This window comes from Marmota monax, unplaced genomic scaffold (genome assembly GCF_021218885.2).
Source record: "Marmota monax isolate L192 unplaced genomic scaffold, Marmota_monax_Labrador192_F-V1.1 WCK01_AAM20220418_F8-fsc00224, whole genome shotgun sequence".
Classification (NCBI taxonomy): Eukaryota; Metazoa; Chordata; class Mammalia; order Rodentia; family Sciuridae; genus Marmota; species Marmota monax.
The window spans coordinates 2,029,695-2,046,539 of record NW_026693937.1 but is presented as its reverse complement, the minus strand read 5'-3'; positions in this window follow the sequence as shown (position 1 = coordinate 2,046,539).

Here is a 16,845-nt window from a genome sequence, read left to right as displayed (position 1 = left end):
TGAAATGTCCCACAACAAATGATAGTGGCAGGGAAATGTCTTAATCCAGCATGTTGTTTAGCATAATTGATGTTCAGATGCAGCGTTGGTAGAAACAAGCCCAGTTAATTGGTCTCTCAACCTACATTAGCTCTTGCATTGCAGCCAATTAGGCAGGGGCCAGAGGGCCCTCTGCTCTGCCATTAGAGCCCTCCACGCTGAGGCAGGGAAGGTGCAGCAGTTAGGTAGCAGAGCTGGCATAAATGACTTTGATGAGCCGTGTGCAGCTGCACCACAGCCGGAGCCATCTGTCCAGTTAGGAGTGTGAGCCCTTCAACAACCAATCTGAAAGGTGAAAAAAGAAAGGTGATGTTCAGAAGACAGAAATCTGGGCCCTCCCCAAGGGATGGAGTGCTACAGGCATCTTTGAAGATGATAGATTTGAAGGGTATAAACCTAGCACTGGTCCTACATCAATATTCTTAATGAACTAAGAATCCATCATTGTTGGAAACGCCTTGGAAAATTTTTTTTTTCTTTTTAGCACTAGGGACTGAACCCAGATATACCTCACCACTGAGCTACATCCCTAGTCCTTTTTATTTTTTATTTTAAGGCAGGGTCTCATTAAATTGCTGAGGTTGGCCTCAAACTTGCAATCTTCCTGCCTCAGCCTCCTGAGCTGCTGGGATTATAGGTATGCGCTACTGTTTCCAAAAGGAAGGGCATATTTTAAGGAGACACTATAGAGCCTTTACTGCCCAAAGATCCCCAGACCAGCAGCATCGCCATCATCTGGTGGGTTGTTAGGAATGCAGACCCTTAGGCCCACTGTTGACTTCCTGAATCAGAATCTATAGTTTAACAAGATCCCCAGGTGTTTCATATGCCCATTAAATCTGAGAAGTGGCGCTCTAGGCCAGGGGTCATCAGACACCTTTTATTGGAAAGCATCCATGTCCATTCATTTGCCTATTGATCATGGCAGCTTTCTCTCTACAATTGCAGAGCTGAGCAGTTGAAGGGGCAACCTAATGGCTCATAAGCCAAAAATACTTACTCTCCAGCCTTTTACAAAAACTGTTTGCTGACCCCTACTCTGGGCCACACTGATGAGGATGGCAGAAATTTCTTTAAGAAACTGTGTGACTAATGTGTCTGTGGGTTCTCTGAGAGCAGCTAGAGCCAGATATTTAAACAATATTGTTGTCCTGATATTTTTATGGACATTATGGACTTGTGGAACGATATGTGTTAGGTGATAATAATGTTGATTCTAGGGACTTGGAAGTTGCAAAATTTTGTACTTCCTGATCCCATGACTGAGTCTAATTGTTTGAAGGATCCTTTTCCTTCCTCTTTCACAGAGACTAAAGGAAAAAAATGATAAACTGGATTAGTCCTGAATTAGTCCAGTCTCTCCAACTAAACCGTTAACTCCAGAGTGCAGATTGTGTCTTCAAATTGGTTACTCAGCATGTTTGGTACATAGGAGCTACACAATCAGGATGCATTAAAATAAATTGTGCCGCTTACAGACAAAATGTTGATATAAAAATCAAGAAATGCATTCCAAGGGAGAAGACATGAGATGAGATGAGATGAGATGAGAAGAGATGGGACGGAATAATAAAACAATAAAACAATCACTAATTTTCTAAAAGTGCATCCTTGAGAGCATATTCATTGTCACTAGAAATATTAACTTTTCCAAATATACCAAGAACTTGCTTTGACTTTGTTGCCAAACTTTGGGGATAATTTTATACCTAACAAATTACTCAAAGAGACCACTTTCTTTGCTGCTGTTTTTCACCAGCATGAAATGTTAGCGAGCCACAAGCTCTCTTAAAACAGGTTCAGCTGCTCTGTTTTATATATAGCAAAAGGACTGTTAAAAATACCCATTGCTGGGTGCATCCCATGAAGACAGCTTAACTCGTCGGTGACTAATAGTGAGGAAGGCGCTTGCTAAACCAACATGTCTGAATTGCTGAAATATTTTGATAGGAGATCCTGGCTTGGAGCTTCTAGATCTGCACTTAAAAGAAGTATTAAGGAAGCTTCTCATTATGTCTTTGAAACTCTTGGAGTTTCTCCAAGCTTTTGCTACCCGAGTGTGTCTCTGTCCTTCTGTCTCTCCCTCTTACACACACACACACACACACACACACACACACACCATCAACAAAAGCCAGGCTGCAGCCTCAGACTCCAGACGCATGCATCAATCATAATTGCAGCTCTGCCAGCAGTCATGTAACTGCTTAAAGACCTCAACAGCCTTCTGGCACTTAAAGGGGAAAAAAAAAAAAAAAACATCTAATTAATCACAGGTGAAACAGCTTGGACCGTCTCCAAAAGCCCCTGAATTTACTGCCAAGCTTTGATGCTAATTTTCTTTCTAAGTAACCCCCTAAAGAAATTTACGATTAGGTAATTAAAGTAATGAATAAAGAGATACTTAGGTGGAGGGAAATGAGGAGAGGGAAAAAGTCTATATTTCCACCCTGTAATAAACGCATCTGGGTATGCATCATTTGTGAACCCCAACTTAAAGGTCCCCAAGTGACTTTTTCCTGAAGAATATTTTAAAGATCAATATTTGAAAGACCAAAATCAGGCATATAAATGAAGTTGGGAGCATGTCATTCTGCTAGGGCCTCCAAGACAGGCGAGGGAATATGCCTTCAACCAGATACTTACTCTTGACTTTTTTTTTTTTTAATGTCACAGCTTATGTCCTATGGGAAGCTTGTTGGTTTCTCCTGTGAGCTGATTCGCTGGCATTACTGGGTTTGATTTAGAACTCACCTCTCTCTCCTGTTTCCCCAGGTTCCTCCTGGGATAGATTCTAGATTTCTGGTTTTAATTGACTGGAGAGAAATTGTTTCATTCTTTTGTCCTTAAAATTGGAAGTGTTCAGTAGGGAGGACTTTAGATTTTATAATTTCAGCCCAGACCTTCCCTCCCTGACACTTAACATAGGAACACTACAGGAATGGGGGACGCCAGCTAATTGGTTACTTTAAGTTACAGAATTATACAGAAATGTTCTGTGTTTAAATAATGAATCAAACAAGTTTCTGCTAAACTTCTAAGTGCCTAGATCGTCAACCCATGTTGGCAACTCATGCCAGCAACTATTTTGTCTGTCTTAATAAATATAGTGTAATAAGTACAATGTTTTTTTGAATAATCTAGAATCTTGAATTTTTTGAGTGAAAAGCGCTTTACTCTGATTTATATCAACACTGCACAATAGTTTGTACAAAGATAGAGCAGATCCGTATTTTGTCTCTTTACCATGTCTAATAGAGTGTGAGTGCTTACTGTTTATTATTTATTGGTGGTTTATGTAAAGAATGTATGAGACAATTGAGGATGTAGTTCAGCGATTAGAGCACTTGCTTAGTATGTATGAGGCCCTGGGTTTTCCACCCCTAAAACAAGAAGGAGGAGGAGAAAGAGAAAAAAGAGGAGGAGGAATAGCAGATTGCAGTAAATCATCACTGTCTCAAAAATATCCTGGAAATTTATTATTGTTCTTTTTTTTTCTTTTTCTCCTTCTTCTTCACTAAGCTACTCTATGAATTTACATATATATATTTGTCCTCTACTGAAAGAAATAGGGTAAAGATCATAAATGACTGATTTTGGTCTTTCAAATATTGATCTTTAAAATATTCTTCAGGAGAAAGTCACTTGGGGACCTTTAAGTTGGGATTCACAAATGATGCTTTATAATGAGATAGGTAATTTTATAGTTTAGTACTTATTTTTGGACTGAGGATACTGAGCCTCAGAGAGGTAAAATGATTTGGCAAGGATACACAGCCACCTAAAGGTAATAGGCTTGGAAACCAGATATGCCTGCACTTGTAAACAGTTCCTGCTACATACCAGCTGGGGACCTTGAGAAACTACTTGCTTTCTGAGTTTCTTATTCTGACCTATAAAATTAAACAATAATATTCTTGAGGTGAAGATTAAATGCACTAATATAATAAAATGCTTAGCACCATACCTGGAACATGGTATATGACAAAAATATTTATCTCTTAATTCTATTTATTTTAAATTTTCTTGGGACTAGGGATGTGGCTAACTGGTAAAGCACTTGCCTGGCATGCTTGAGGCCCTGGGCTTGATCCCAAACACTGCAAAAATAAATAAACAACAAACAAATGTTGAAAAATAAAAATCTTAGATTTAGTTGTAATTTAATTTTTTGGTGGATTTTATTAATTATTCATAGTTTCTTACTGCTTTCCAAAGAAGGTGGATCCATAGTCAAGGGCAATTCTTTGGTTGCTCACAGACATGTGGATGCAGCCAGAACTCAATTGCTCTGCAGAAGAAAAAGCCACATATTTCAGAGGCCTCTAAATCAGTGCTTCATTATCCTCCTATGTAACAGAATTATATGAGTTTTGAATTTATTCCTAATTAAGGACTAAAAGAGCCTGTCCCCAGGAAAAGCAATTTCAAGACATGAGTGAGCCCCAGTGAAGAGGTAGTATATGGTATGATGTGAGATGTTCCCCAAAAGATCATGTGTAAGACAATGCAAGAAGGTTTAGAAAAGAAATGGTGGATTATGAGAGCCTTAACTGAACCAGTATGTTAATCACCTGATAGGGATTAGCTGGGTAATAACTGTAGGCAGGTAGGGTGTGGCTGGAGGAGGTGGGTTAATGGGGGCATGCACTTGGGGTTTAGATGTTGTCCATGAGGGGGCGCTCTCCCTCCCTCCGTCCCTCCGTCCCTCCCTCTCTTTATCCCTTGTCCCTCCTTTCTCTCTCCCCTCTCCCCCCCCTTTCCCTCTTTCCCTCTCTCTTCTTCCCTATGTGATGCCCTGAGCCACTTTCCTCCAGCACATTCCCATACTGTTCCTCCATAATGTTCTACCTCACCTCCAACCTCCAGGAATGGAGCAGGCTGTCTACAGACTAAGACCTCTAAAACTGTGAGCCTCCGAATAAACTTTTATTCCTCTAAGACTGTTCTTGTCAGGTCTTTCAGTCATTGTAGAAAAAAAAAAAAAACCTGACTAAATCAGGTGGGGAACAGGAAGAGGAGTCATTTAAGGATCAGGAAGACCTCCCAGTCCTCCTGAGTGAGGAGGTCATCATCCACTCACCCCTAATCTCTGTTTTACTTCCCAGTCTCAAGGACCCCAAGGCTTGGCTCCTCTCTGAGTCTTTATCAAAAAGCTGAGAGAAGTTGGAGAGTCCTGCCAAATAGGAATTAAAAATGACAAAACCACTGATTAGATCTGAGGTGACAAGAATGAGAAATAAAAGCCATTAGAGCCCATTTGCAATGTGCCCTCAGCAAGTCTAGTTTCAAGGTGCTCCTCCAAAGATTATTAATGACATGACAGTGTTTTCCGTGCAGGAATCTGATATGTGAAATAACACTGGTGTACACACACTGCATTGTAGATGGTAAGAGGGACCTGCCCTCATTTATTTAGTTTTACAGATTTGAAGAGACACCCTAATTCGGCTGTCAGGGTGAGTGCCAGTGTTAAGCATCCAGCCCTTGGAGGAACAGATTTCCACAGTAAGTAGTTTTCTTTGATAGTAAGGGTCAGCAAAGGGTTTGGCCCAGGGGCTAAACCTGGCCTTTCACCTAAAGTTTGTACAGTCAGCAAGCAAAGAATGCTATTACATTTTTAAATTATTAAACAAATTAAAATAAGACTAGTTTGTCACCCATGGAAATGTGATAAAATTCAGATACCAAAGTCCGTAAGTTAAGTTTTATTGGAGGACAGTCATTCATATTCATTCGTTTATATACTGTCTCTGACTGCTTTTCCACTACAATGGCAGAATTCAGCAGTAGAAACACCAGAAAGCCTAAATCATTCAGAAAATGTATGCCAACCCCTGTTCTGGAGAATCCCTCAGCGAAACTATTAACATTTTTTTTTTTTTGCAAAAAGGAAAGTACTTGCAACTGAAAAATTATTAAAAGGGTTTTCTCTAGAAAACTATAGCCTTATTTTAGACTCACAGGATGGAAATCAATATATCTGCTACTCCCTGGAGACAAAACACCTAATCCCCAAAGCAGTAAGTTCCAGGTTTTTGTAAGAAGTCTCTAAAGTTAAGGTCCACCAGGTTCCAACTGCCATTCAGACCCAGGACAAGTCAGCAGTCAATCCCCAAAAGCAATGCAAATATCTTATTCTTTCAGAAGTCATTACTGGCTATTGATCAGCAATCCCCCGTCATTGGTCCTCTCACATTTTACCTTCATCAGTAGAGAAAAGGATGAGTCCAGAAATCACATAAACCCTAATTATTTTTATATCCATCTGAGTCATTCATTCCTAGCTCATTTCTATGCCTAGACCTATTTATAAAATTTAATAAATGTGATTTTAATTCCTTTCTGCATCACTCCCTCCATCCAAAAAACAAGTATGGCCCTCAACTGGCACCACCAGTTGTATCTAAGATATTCATCATCCTAGGATATCAGATTGCTTACAGTCATTGTCCACTAAGTTTTTATTATTTTTTTTTACAAACTAGAGAAAATGCATCTTAAGATGAAGAACAATATTGCTGTTGTTTGGACAACAGAATGGATGAGGATTGACAGTGAACAGGAACAGCCACATCACCCTAAGGGCCTCAAACATCAACCCTCATGAGACTAATCATGAAGTCATTCACCAAAGACATGTTCAGGAGTGCTCTTAGGTGCCATTACCAATGGGCTTAGCCAGCAGGACTGATGCACATACACACTCAAAAGTAATGCAGAGGAGAAGAAAAAGGATCAAGGAAAAGGTCTAATAGCAAACAAAGAAGCCCTAAAGGGGAAAGGAGTACACACCTTGGGCAATTTATGGACAAGGGAGGACTAGAGTTGAGCAAGAAAGAGGGGTCAGATTGCACTATTCAGAATCGGGTATTAATGGATTTGGGGTTTTTTATTTTGTTTTGTTTTTTTTGTTTTGGTACCACGAATCGAACTCAGGGGCATTTCATCATTGAATCACATCCCCAGCCCTTTTTTATATTTTGTTTAGAGACAGGGTCTCACTGAGTTGCTTAGGACTTTGCTAAGTTGTTTAGGCTGACTTTGAACTTCTATTCCTCCTGCCTCAGCCTCCCTATCCACTGGGACTACAGATGTGTGTCACCACACCTGGCATTAATGGAGTTTTATGGTGAAAATAAACAAACTCTTAACACATGCATTACAATTGTGTTCTATTGGAGTAGAGCTATAATAACACAATACTTTAGGTATTTATATGCAGCATACATTAATATCTCATAGGACTAGAGGATGAGAAGTTCAAGATAAGGTTCTAGCAGAAGGTAAAGGCCCTGTCCTCAGGAATGGTGCAACCTTGTGGCATCCTCACATGGAAAAAGGGACAAGAAGGCTGGAAGAGCCAACTCACTCCCTCAATCTGTTTTTAGGACACATATCCTATCCATAAACATGAAGCTCTCATGACCTATTCATCTCCTAGAGGCCTGACCTCTTAATACTATCATGTTGACCATTAAGTTTCAATACATGAATTTCAGGGGACACATTCAGATGACACCAAATAAGATAGTGGCAGAGCTGATCTTTTGCCATTCCAATTGAATTCTCTTTCAAAATAATAGAGTGGACAAAGAACCTTTATCCAGTCTCTCAGTTGCTTAAAGTAGAAAGGTTATAATTAATGGCTTTCCAAACACAGAATTCCACTTGGGTAGGCCTATCTTTAATGAGTTGGAAGAAGGAAAATAATAAGGATTTGAATCCTACTCTTTTGTCAGAGGAGATAAAATTTAGGCAATCTTACTCTTGGACTGATGAGACCACAGAGCTTCAGTTTTTAAAACTCTTTTGTAGGATAAATAATCTCTAGAATGAATTAAAGAATTGTAGGTCAAGTGCTACCCAAAAGATTCCTAAGCCAAACACTGGGGTGAGATCATAGACACAACATTTTGCCCATTAATCTTTAAGGGATCTCTCCCATAAGCCTTTGCAGTTATATTTTTATTCTTTTTTCCATAGGGTAGAATCTATTATCCATGGATGTTGAGATTTCTTTCTATCAAACACAAAAGAAAAAGAACTTATTTGGGGATATTGACCTCATAAAGGTAGAGGAGAGAAAAACTATACCTTTAATTGAAATGACTTCAAAGGCTCTTTTTGTGTGTGTCTAAATTTCACTCTTTTAAAAATGCATTCCTGAATTATAAAGAGGTGCCATCACATCAATTGGAGAGGGACTGTGAGACACTCAAGTTAATGGTCTTGCAAAAAAGTAGGTTGTGGAGAAATCTGACAGAAATGGTGTCTGAAAGCAACAACTGTGACATAATATCCTACTCACAAATAATATTGCAATCAATACAAAGCATTGTAAGGAAAGGGTGACCCAGTGGCTAAGACACTCCTCTCTAAGCACTACCTGCCACTGTCTCTCTCTTGGGAGTGGCCAATAGGTAAAATATTAGAGGTTGAAATTTCACATCAACAAGTCACCGTCCCCAGGTGCCCAGTACAGGTTTGCATACATTATCCAATTCCTGTCCTTTGAGAAAAGCATGGGACTATTCATGTCAGCAGGTTATGCTCAGTGCTTTGGGGTAAATTTTCTAATAATTGAGACCCCTCCCAACCCTTCTACCTGATCACTAGCTAATAGAAGGGCAGCTTCACCAGAGGTTGGCAGCAAACACATTGTTCTGCTTGCTGCCTTCCAAACAGCTGGAATGAATCTTTCAAGAGGCACAAAACCACCTTGAGCCCAGAAAAATATCAACAATTGAGGTGAGAACAATTGCTCTACTTAGGCGTCAATGTATATTTCCATATAGAGAGGGCAGATCCTGCTCCATCATGCAGTCATGAATGTAGCGTGTTGTATAGGATAACCATCCTTCAGGAAAAAAGAACAAAATGCTCTAATTGGCAGTGTGCGATTGTTATAATTAAAAGCCTCTTTAACTTGGAACAAAGTTTATTCCTGGAGAGGAAACGGTGGCTGGGAGTCGCACCCAGCAGTGTCAGCAGGCTTGAACTCGCCTTTCTCCCTCCTTGATTCTGACAGTCACAGGAAGCCTGAAACCCCTTTGACACTCACCGCAGCGATGACAGATCCTCCCAGAAGACTCGACAGCAGCAAACAAATGCATTGTTCTCCTTGTCAGCCCACTATTGAAAGGTGATCCACAGCCCAGCTGCAATTGGCCTCATTTGTTGGTGTTAGCAAGTGTGAGGCTGAAAGCTCATTAGAAAAGCGAAAGCTGAGAACAAGTTCCTCAAATCAGGCTGCAGAATCAGGGACCTGTCAGCAAGCTCTGAGAGAGGAACCCACCCTCCACCTTCTGCTGGTGATGGAGGCCCCTCGTCCCTTCCTGCACTCCTTCCCTGTCTCACCTTGCACAACCCATCTCCAAAAAATGGCATCACAGGTGTTTTTGGTCAGGGACTTTGATTTCAGTTGGTTAGTTTTCTTTTCATCACTAAATACTGCCTCTCTGTGGATCAGGAAACGCACTGGCTAGGTCTTTTAGGAGCTCTTGGGACATGTGCCCTTTTCTGGCATAAGTGTCACTCTGTCATCCTAGTGCTCTTGAAGTATTACCCACCTCCTCGGCATTACACATACATGGTAAAATGCACGGCAGTTGATTAAACCTTTATGTGTTGGTCTATCTTTATTAAACTACGGACTCCTTAAAAATAGGGGCTTTGAGGGTAGCGTGGGTAGTAGGGAGCACAGTCTTTGGGTTCGAGCTAGTGCCATCTATGGTCAAGGTCAACTCTTAAATCCTTCTATAACTCAATTTCTCACTCACATAAGAAAGGAAAGAAGAGAGTGTTAGGGGCCTTTGTCCTTAATTCCTAACTCCTGGTACCTCAGAAGGGGTACTTAACTTCAAAGAAGTTATTAAAATTATGTGTCATTAGAGTAGGTCCTGATCTTATATAACTGATGTCCTTATTAAAAAGAGGATAAGCACAGAGGAAAGGCAATGGGAAGTCACAAGAAGAAGGCAGCATCTCCAAGCTAAGGAGAGAGGTTCAAAAGATACTAGCCCTGCTCACCTTGATCTTGGACTTCAGCTTCCAGAACTCTATGGAAATGAATTTCTATCGTTTGGCCCTGCTCAACTATGGAACTTTGGTATGGCAGACCTAGCTAACTATGACAGGAAGGTCTGACTAGAGCTAACAACCTGGGGTCCTGGTTTACAACTATGAATATCATACTCATTTTGAGACGGTGCTAGAAGGTGTGGCCCTTCTAGGGAAAATGCACATACACACAGAAGTTTGCAATCCATTTGAGGTCTCAATGCCTGGCTATGATTCCTGATGTCCTAAGTCCTCTGGAAGCTTGTTGATCATTTAGAAACGAAAGAAAACACAAGGGTCAAGTGGTAATGAGACTTTTCCAAGAAAACAGGCCCTTCACAACCTGGTCAGAAGAAAGAGTTAAAATTTGGGGAAAACGAATGTCACTGTCATTTCAATTCACATTCCCTGAAAGTGACTTCAGCCCTTTGTTTTAGGGAAAAGAAAAAAAATGATTTTCAGGTTGTTGTTTTTTTTCAAACTATCTTTTCAGACATCAGAAGGAAGACCCCCTCAGGACATTTTCTCTATGTTAGCAGACCTATTTAAAAACAAAAAGAAATGAGCCGAACTTTATATGCTATGATATTCAGAGATATATTTCTTTTCTACCCAGATCTAAAGAATGAAAGTAGTTGGCCATCCCATTTTATTTACAAGAGAATGGGATATGATGGGCAAGGAATGGGGTGACTTGGGTTCTAGTTCTAAAAATATTCAGCCATTCAAAGACACAGAGAGTTTAGTTAGAAAGTTTTAAGTAAATCTTGACATAAGTTAACCTTTATTTTTTCCACCCTGTTCACCCACCCATAATCTAAAACAGCAATACTACCAGTGGTGGCCATTTCAGCTCTAATCTGCTCTCTGTAGTCTCTCCTTTCTCCATCTCCTTCTCTCCCATTTCTCCATTATGTAAATTCAGCAGGTTGAAAAGATCTCGATGGTCCCTTCCAACTAAAAATTCTATGATTTTATGATTCTCTGAGTCCCAGTGCTGTGGTAGCTCTAATTTCAAGCTTGTCTTTAATTCTTTGCTTTGCTTCACAGAGCAAGAGAACAGCTTATGTTGCAAAATGCATCCCAGAGAGTTGCACCCCAGAGACCATGAACAGGGCAGACGCAGGCAGCAGCTAATGCAGAGCACAGCAGCTTGACCAGGGGACGGGTGTGTGCATGCGGGGGAGTCTTGTTATTGATTGTGGAAACCCTTGCTTAGCAATGTAGCTGTGCTGGCAATTACAGGGCGGAGGTAGTGTGAAGTGGTGAGGGGAGTTTGTTCTGAGAGAGTTCTTCCAGGGGTTTCTCCCCAGTTTAGCTCTGTGGGACAACTGAGAGAGCTGACAGAGAGCCAAGGATAAACTTTAAAGGGAACAAGTCAGCTTCCTTACCTATCTAACTTTGGAAGAAAATCCACAGTAATATCAATGTTTTGAGAAAGAAAACATTGGCCAGTACTGCAATACTGGAAGGGAGCTTTCCTTGCCATGCAGTGGAATTCCATTGATTTACCCTTTCACTTCCTGTAACAGGTCTTTTCAGACAATCCTTTCAGACAGAACTCGGGATAAGTAATTATAATTTAAAGCACTTCAATAAGAATTCTATGAGATAAAATTGGCAAATGAAACAGACGTTTTCCTACGCTAGTCCAAAGAGACAAGGGTGTGACAGCAGAATGGACAGAAAGATGACAGGGTTAAGATCTGGCTTTGCTTTTAGTACTTAGTAAGACCTTGTAACCAATCCTCTTTGCCATACTTCTGCTAACATTAAAGCAGAGTGGAAGTTGTTATTTTAATAGCAGTTTTAGGGTGAGTCAGAGGTGGCAGAAGAATTTCCTTTCAAAAGGAAAATGAACTGCCCTCTTTGGGAACTTGAGCTTTATCCTTGGCTCTGATGGATATTCTCCTTGAAGGCCTTTCTCCATGGAGTGGACTGGGTCAAGAGTGTTCTGGTCACAATAGCAAATGACATTTTCAAATTTCCTAAGCCAAACCCCAGTGCCACCAATAAAAGCATCCATAAGAGGTATCACTCACTAGAACTACCAAAGAGTAATTACTTTTTAAAAAATATCTCCAGAGAGTATTCAAAATGTAGTGAAACACATTGGTCAGACTTCCATGAGGCTAATACAAAAATAATTGCAACGATAGCAGGGTATAAATATACTATTTATAACTATTATGGACATATGTAAATCCATGTTGTAGAGACATGGTGGGTAATAGAATTATGGTTGATTTTTGGCATCTTTTCTATGTATTTCTTTATTTTCCATGTTGTTGGCAATGAGCATATATTTTTCCCCTTTGGAAGGGACCTGCAATGACATAATGGCAAAGCATTTTTATCTTCCTACTTAAAAACAAAATTAAGCCAGGCTCAGTAGCACACACTTATAATCCTAGTGGCTCTAGAGGCTAAAGGAGGAGAATTGCCAAGTTCAAAGTCAGCCTCAGCAACTGGGCAAGGACCTAAGCAACTTAGCAAGAACTTATCTCAAATAATAATAATAATAATAATAATAATAATAATAATAATAAAAGAAGGGTTTGGGATGTGGTTCTGTGATTGAATGCCCCTGGGTTCAATCCCTGGTACACCCTCCCCCCAAAAACATTAAGAACATTCAAAAAGAAGGAGCATGCATGCACAGACACACACAGGCACATATATGTACATGCAAACAAAATTTAAAAACATACATCTGAGAGAGGAAGCTTGCTTTGTATGCCTAATTTTTTAAACCTTCTTTGTGCAGGTGGATAAAAAACCAAGAGCTCCACCTCCCAGGCAACTAATGGATATTTTTTTCTTTTATTCCACACTTTTCTGATCATTTTACTCATTCTTTGGGTTAAGGGAAGAGGGAAAAGTAGACAGAGGATAAAGTTCACAACAATTCCCGGGCCTGCTTCAAGTGGAAAGAAGGTGCACACATGTCCAGTTCTTCCTGAAAGCCGGCCCTGTTCTCTGTGCCTTGCTGCAGACACATGAGTGATTTATTGCTCACAATGTCTCTGAGTTTGTAATAAAGTTTTCAGCAGCTCTTTTTAGCTGCTGTAACCTCTGCCCCTGAAATCTCTCTCCCCCTCCCCCTCTCTCTGTCTGTCTGTCTCTTTCCTCTCTCCTTCTCTCTCCTCTGACTTCACTTTGTTCTTTTTTTCACATAATGTCAACTCATAAAGCTTTCATCAAGTCAACCAGGTGGAAAAATTCCTTTGCTGAAAGATGCATTCATCCAGGCCTGGGTGGTGAAGAGGCATTGGGCAGGAGAGGGACATGCCAGACAAGGTGAGAAAGGGAAGAAAGTGTTCACTGGTTCACAGCTGGGAAAAGCTTTGAGCCTGGGGAGGGAGGTGAGTGCAAGCTTTACAGGGGCGTGCCCCCTAGATGAAAGGTCCCTCCACATGCCCTGGCTGCCAACATCCACAGAAGCTGATGAATCTGTCACTACAGGATTGGGGGATGTAATTCAAATTCATAATATCTATATTCAAAGAAGTAGAGCTTTGGACCTAGCAATGATGCTAAGAAGGCTTAAGGAAGCCAGGCACTCTCTAACGTTACACACCAGCCTCTTGTGGGCAGGTTGACTTTCCTCCCTCCTCCCATAATCCACTCAACCTTTTTCTACCTCCAGCTCTGCTACATCCTGCCATGATCACCCCTGCCACCACACCCCATACTGTGCCGCAGGATCTTCAGCACACCCACCTAATATCATCCTAGAGCTATGTGAGAAGTAAAAGGGTTGCTACAAGTACTTGAAGAAAGGCCAGAGGGATCAAGACTACAAGGAGCAGTATAATAAGATTTGTGATGCTTTATATTTCTCAAGGACTAGAGCCACTGCACAGAAGTTTAAGATTTGGAGAAAGGCTAACTGTGGCCAGATGTCCTGTTTTTGTTTTTGTTTTTGTTTTTGTTTTTCCTTAATTTGACAGATAACTCCCTAAATTCTCAGGATCCTAGTGAAAGTCTCATGATAAATCAAGGGTTTCCAGTGCTCCCAAGAAACACCTGGATGTCAACTTCACCCTTCTAGAAGCCTCCAGTCTCTGAATTCTGACTCTTTCTTCCTTTATTCATTATACTTGATAGAATACTTACCCTTATGTAGCAAATTAACTTCATTTGAGAATCATACTGTAAATCAGAGAGCAAGAATACAACACCAAGAGACACAGTTTGCATTAATGAGCTTCAAAACTGTGGTCTTGCTCCCCTTTCCTCAAACCATAGTGGGATGTCCAAAACTAACATACTAACACAACATTACTGATTTTATCAGTATTTTCTTTCTTTTTTTATTTCAGCAGTTCAAATTAAATGTGTAGTTGTGTAGTCATTAGTGTTTGCTTGTTTTCATATAATTCCTGCTTGGGGGCTGCTTAATCTATAAATTGATATATTTTATAAAGGTACAATCTGTAAATTGATACATTTTATCTAACTTGACAAAATTTTTACTTTACTTTCTTCGATTTTTTTCTTTTGAACCATTCTCTCTCTCCTTTCCCTCTGGCTCCTCAATTTTGTTGGACCTCTTGATATTGGTCCACACATGACTTAAGTTTTGTTTTATTTTATTACTCTATTCTTCAGTTTGGAAATTTCCCCTTGACTTCAAATTCTGACTTCAAATTCACTGACAATTTTGTTATCTCCAATCTGTTGTTAAGCCACTTCAGTGAATTTTTTAAGATAACTTTTCATTATAGATAGATTCCTACCTACCTACATACATACCTCCATCAATACATACATCTCCTTATGGACCTATGGAAATTTATTTCAAATTTTTAGTTTATAATTCAATACTACTTTATTTTGCTGCTTAAATTATTCCTGCTTTGGCCACTAGGAGGTGTGTGTGTGTGTGTGTGTGTGTGTGTGTGTGTGAGAGAGAGAGAGAGAGAGAGAGAGAGAGAGAGAGAGAGAGACTGACCACATCCTTACTTTATGGTAATATAAGACACTGAAGGCTTATCTTCCATTTTCCCTGATTTAGCTGTAGAATTATCCATTTATCCAAAGAGCTCTAGATTGATCTTTTTTTCTTTCTTTCTTTTCTTCTTTCTTTCTCCTTTCCTATCTTGCTTTCTTGCTTTCAGATGATATTTTAAAATCAAGATCTGGGTGCTACCTGTGCTTCCTACTATTTGGTTTATTTTTAAATTTCAGATATTTATTTTTTTAGGTTTAGAATCCCATTTGTCTCTTTCATAGTTTATATTTCTCAATTGAACTATCATATTTGTTCATTTACTATGAGCATACTGCTGTTTTAAAATTATTTTATGAAATTTCCAACCCAAGATCTTAGGGTTGGTTTCTACTGATTGCTTTTTGTAAAATTCTTAAATATGAGTCACGTTTTTCTATCTTCATGTTTAATAATTGTAGGCTTCATGGTAAATGTGAGTGATGTGTTATAGAGAATGTGAGCACTGTTATATTTTTTCATCCTCCAAAAGTCCTGACTTGTTTGTTTCAGTGGGTAGTTAATAGGACTCAACCTCCAAACTCTCTTTCTCTAAGTGAACAACAGCTGATATCTCTGCCCAGTTCATTTAGACTTAAATACTTGGAGTTTGCCCTGCAAGTGTGTAGTTCAGTGATCAACCAGATTTGGGGGCATTTTTATACAGAATCGTACATCTCCTTCTCAACTCTACACTCACCCCCTTTCTAGTTGCTACAGTCACTTCTGTGGTACCTTGGTCAGCAAACCTATAGGTTTCTATCAGAGATGTAGCCACTCTACATGGAAGCAAACTAAGAATCAGGCTCTGGTCAAAGAGCCTTAAAAAACAAAACAAAACAAAACAGGAAATTCTCTTCTGCCAAATGTTGATCCTTGCTTTAGTTTCTGGGTTTAGTCATTTTTAAGTGCTTTTGGGTAGTTGTTTTCAACTTGTTTGCTTTTGTACTCTGTCCAGAATTGATAGTTGTTACCTGTGAAACAGTTATTAATCCAAAAGAAGCTAAAAGAAACAAATTTTGCTACTGATTTTAATGGTAGGAAAAATGTTCACTTATCCTATTACTGTCACCTTTGAGTTGTCTATAGAACACTTTTTAAACTTTTTAGAAAGAAAATTTTATACCATATGTATTCAATAAAACAGAATTTCATCAAGAACTAATTTTTGACATTTATAAATTTCCTAGGGAACACATTGTATTCATGACCCTGTCACTCTTCATCTACCACCAGAAAGGAGACAATCCAGTCAGAGAAATAAATTGGCCACAACAGTTAAAATGATATGATAACAAACACTGAGATCAGGAAGAGGTCTTAATGGGCAGATTTTGTTCAGGAAGTCTTCCTAGAGGAGGAAAATATTGAGCTTATCTTGAAGGAAGTGGAAATAGGATTTTCTAGGAGGGTAATAAAAATATGAACCAACAGCACCATTTGGTTTAGGGATGAGAAGTTAGGCTGAAGCAGAGAGTTCAAGTGTGGAAATAATGAGCTATAATGTTCAAACAGTTGATCAGAAGATCAGGATTCCAAAGAAAAGTTATTTTAATTCCATTTTCTTAGAGGGATAGAGGGATGGAATTAAGATGCAGTGTATACAGATCATGTGTGTGGTGGGCTCGTGGTAAGATGTATGATAGAAGTAACATGAGGTTTTGCTTTTGGCTATGTTCTGATGAAACAACCATAAAATATGTCAAGCAGCCCACACACCATCTGTTGTGGTTGGGGTCTCTACCTAAATG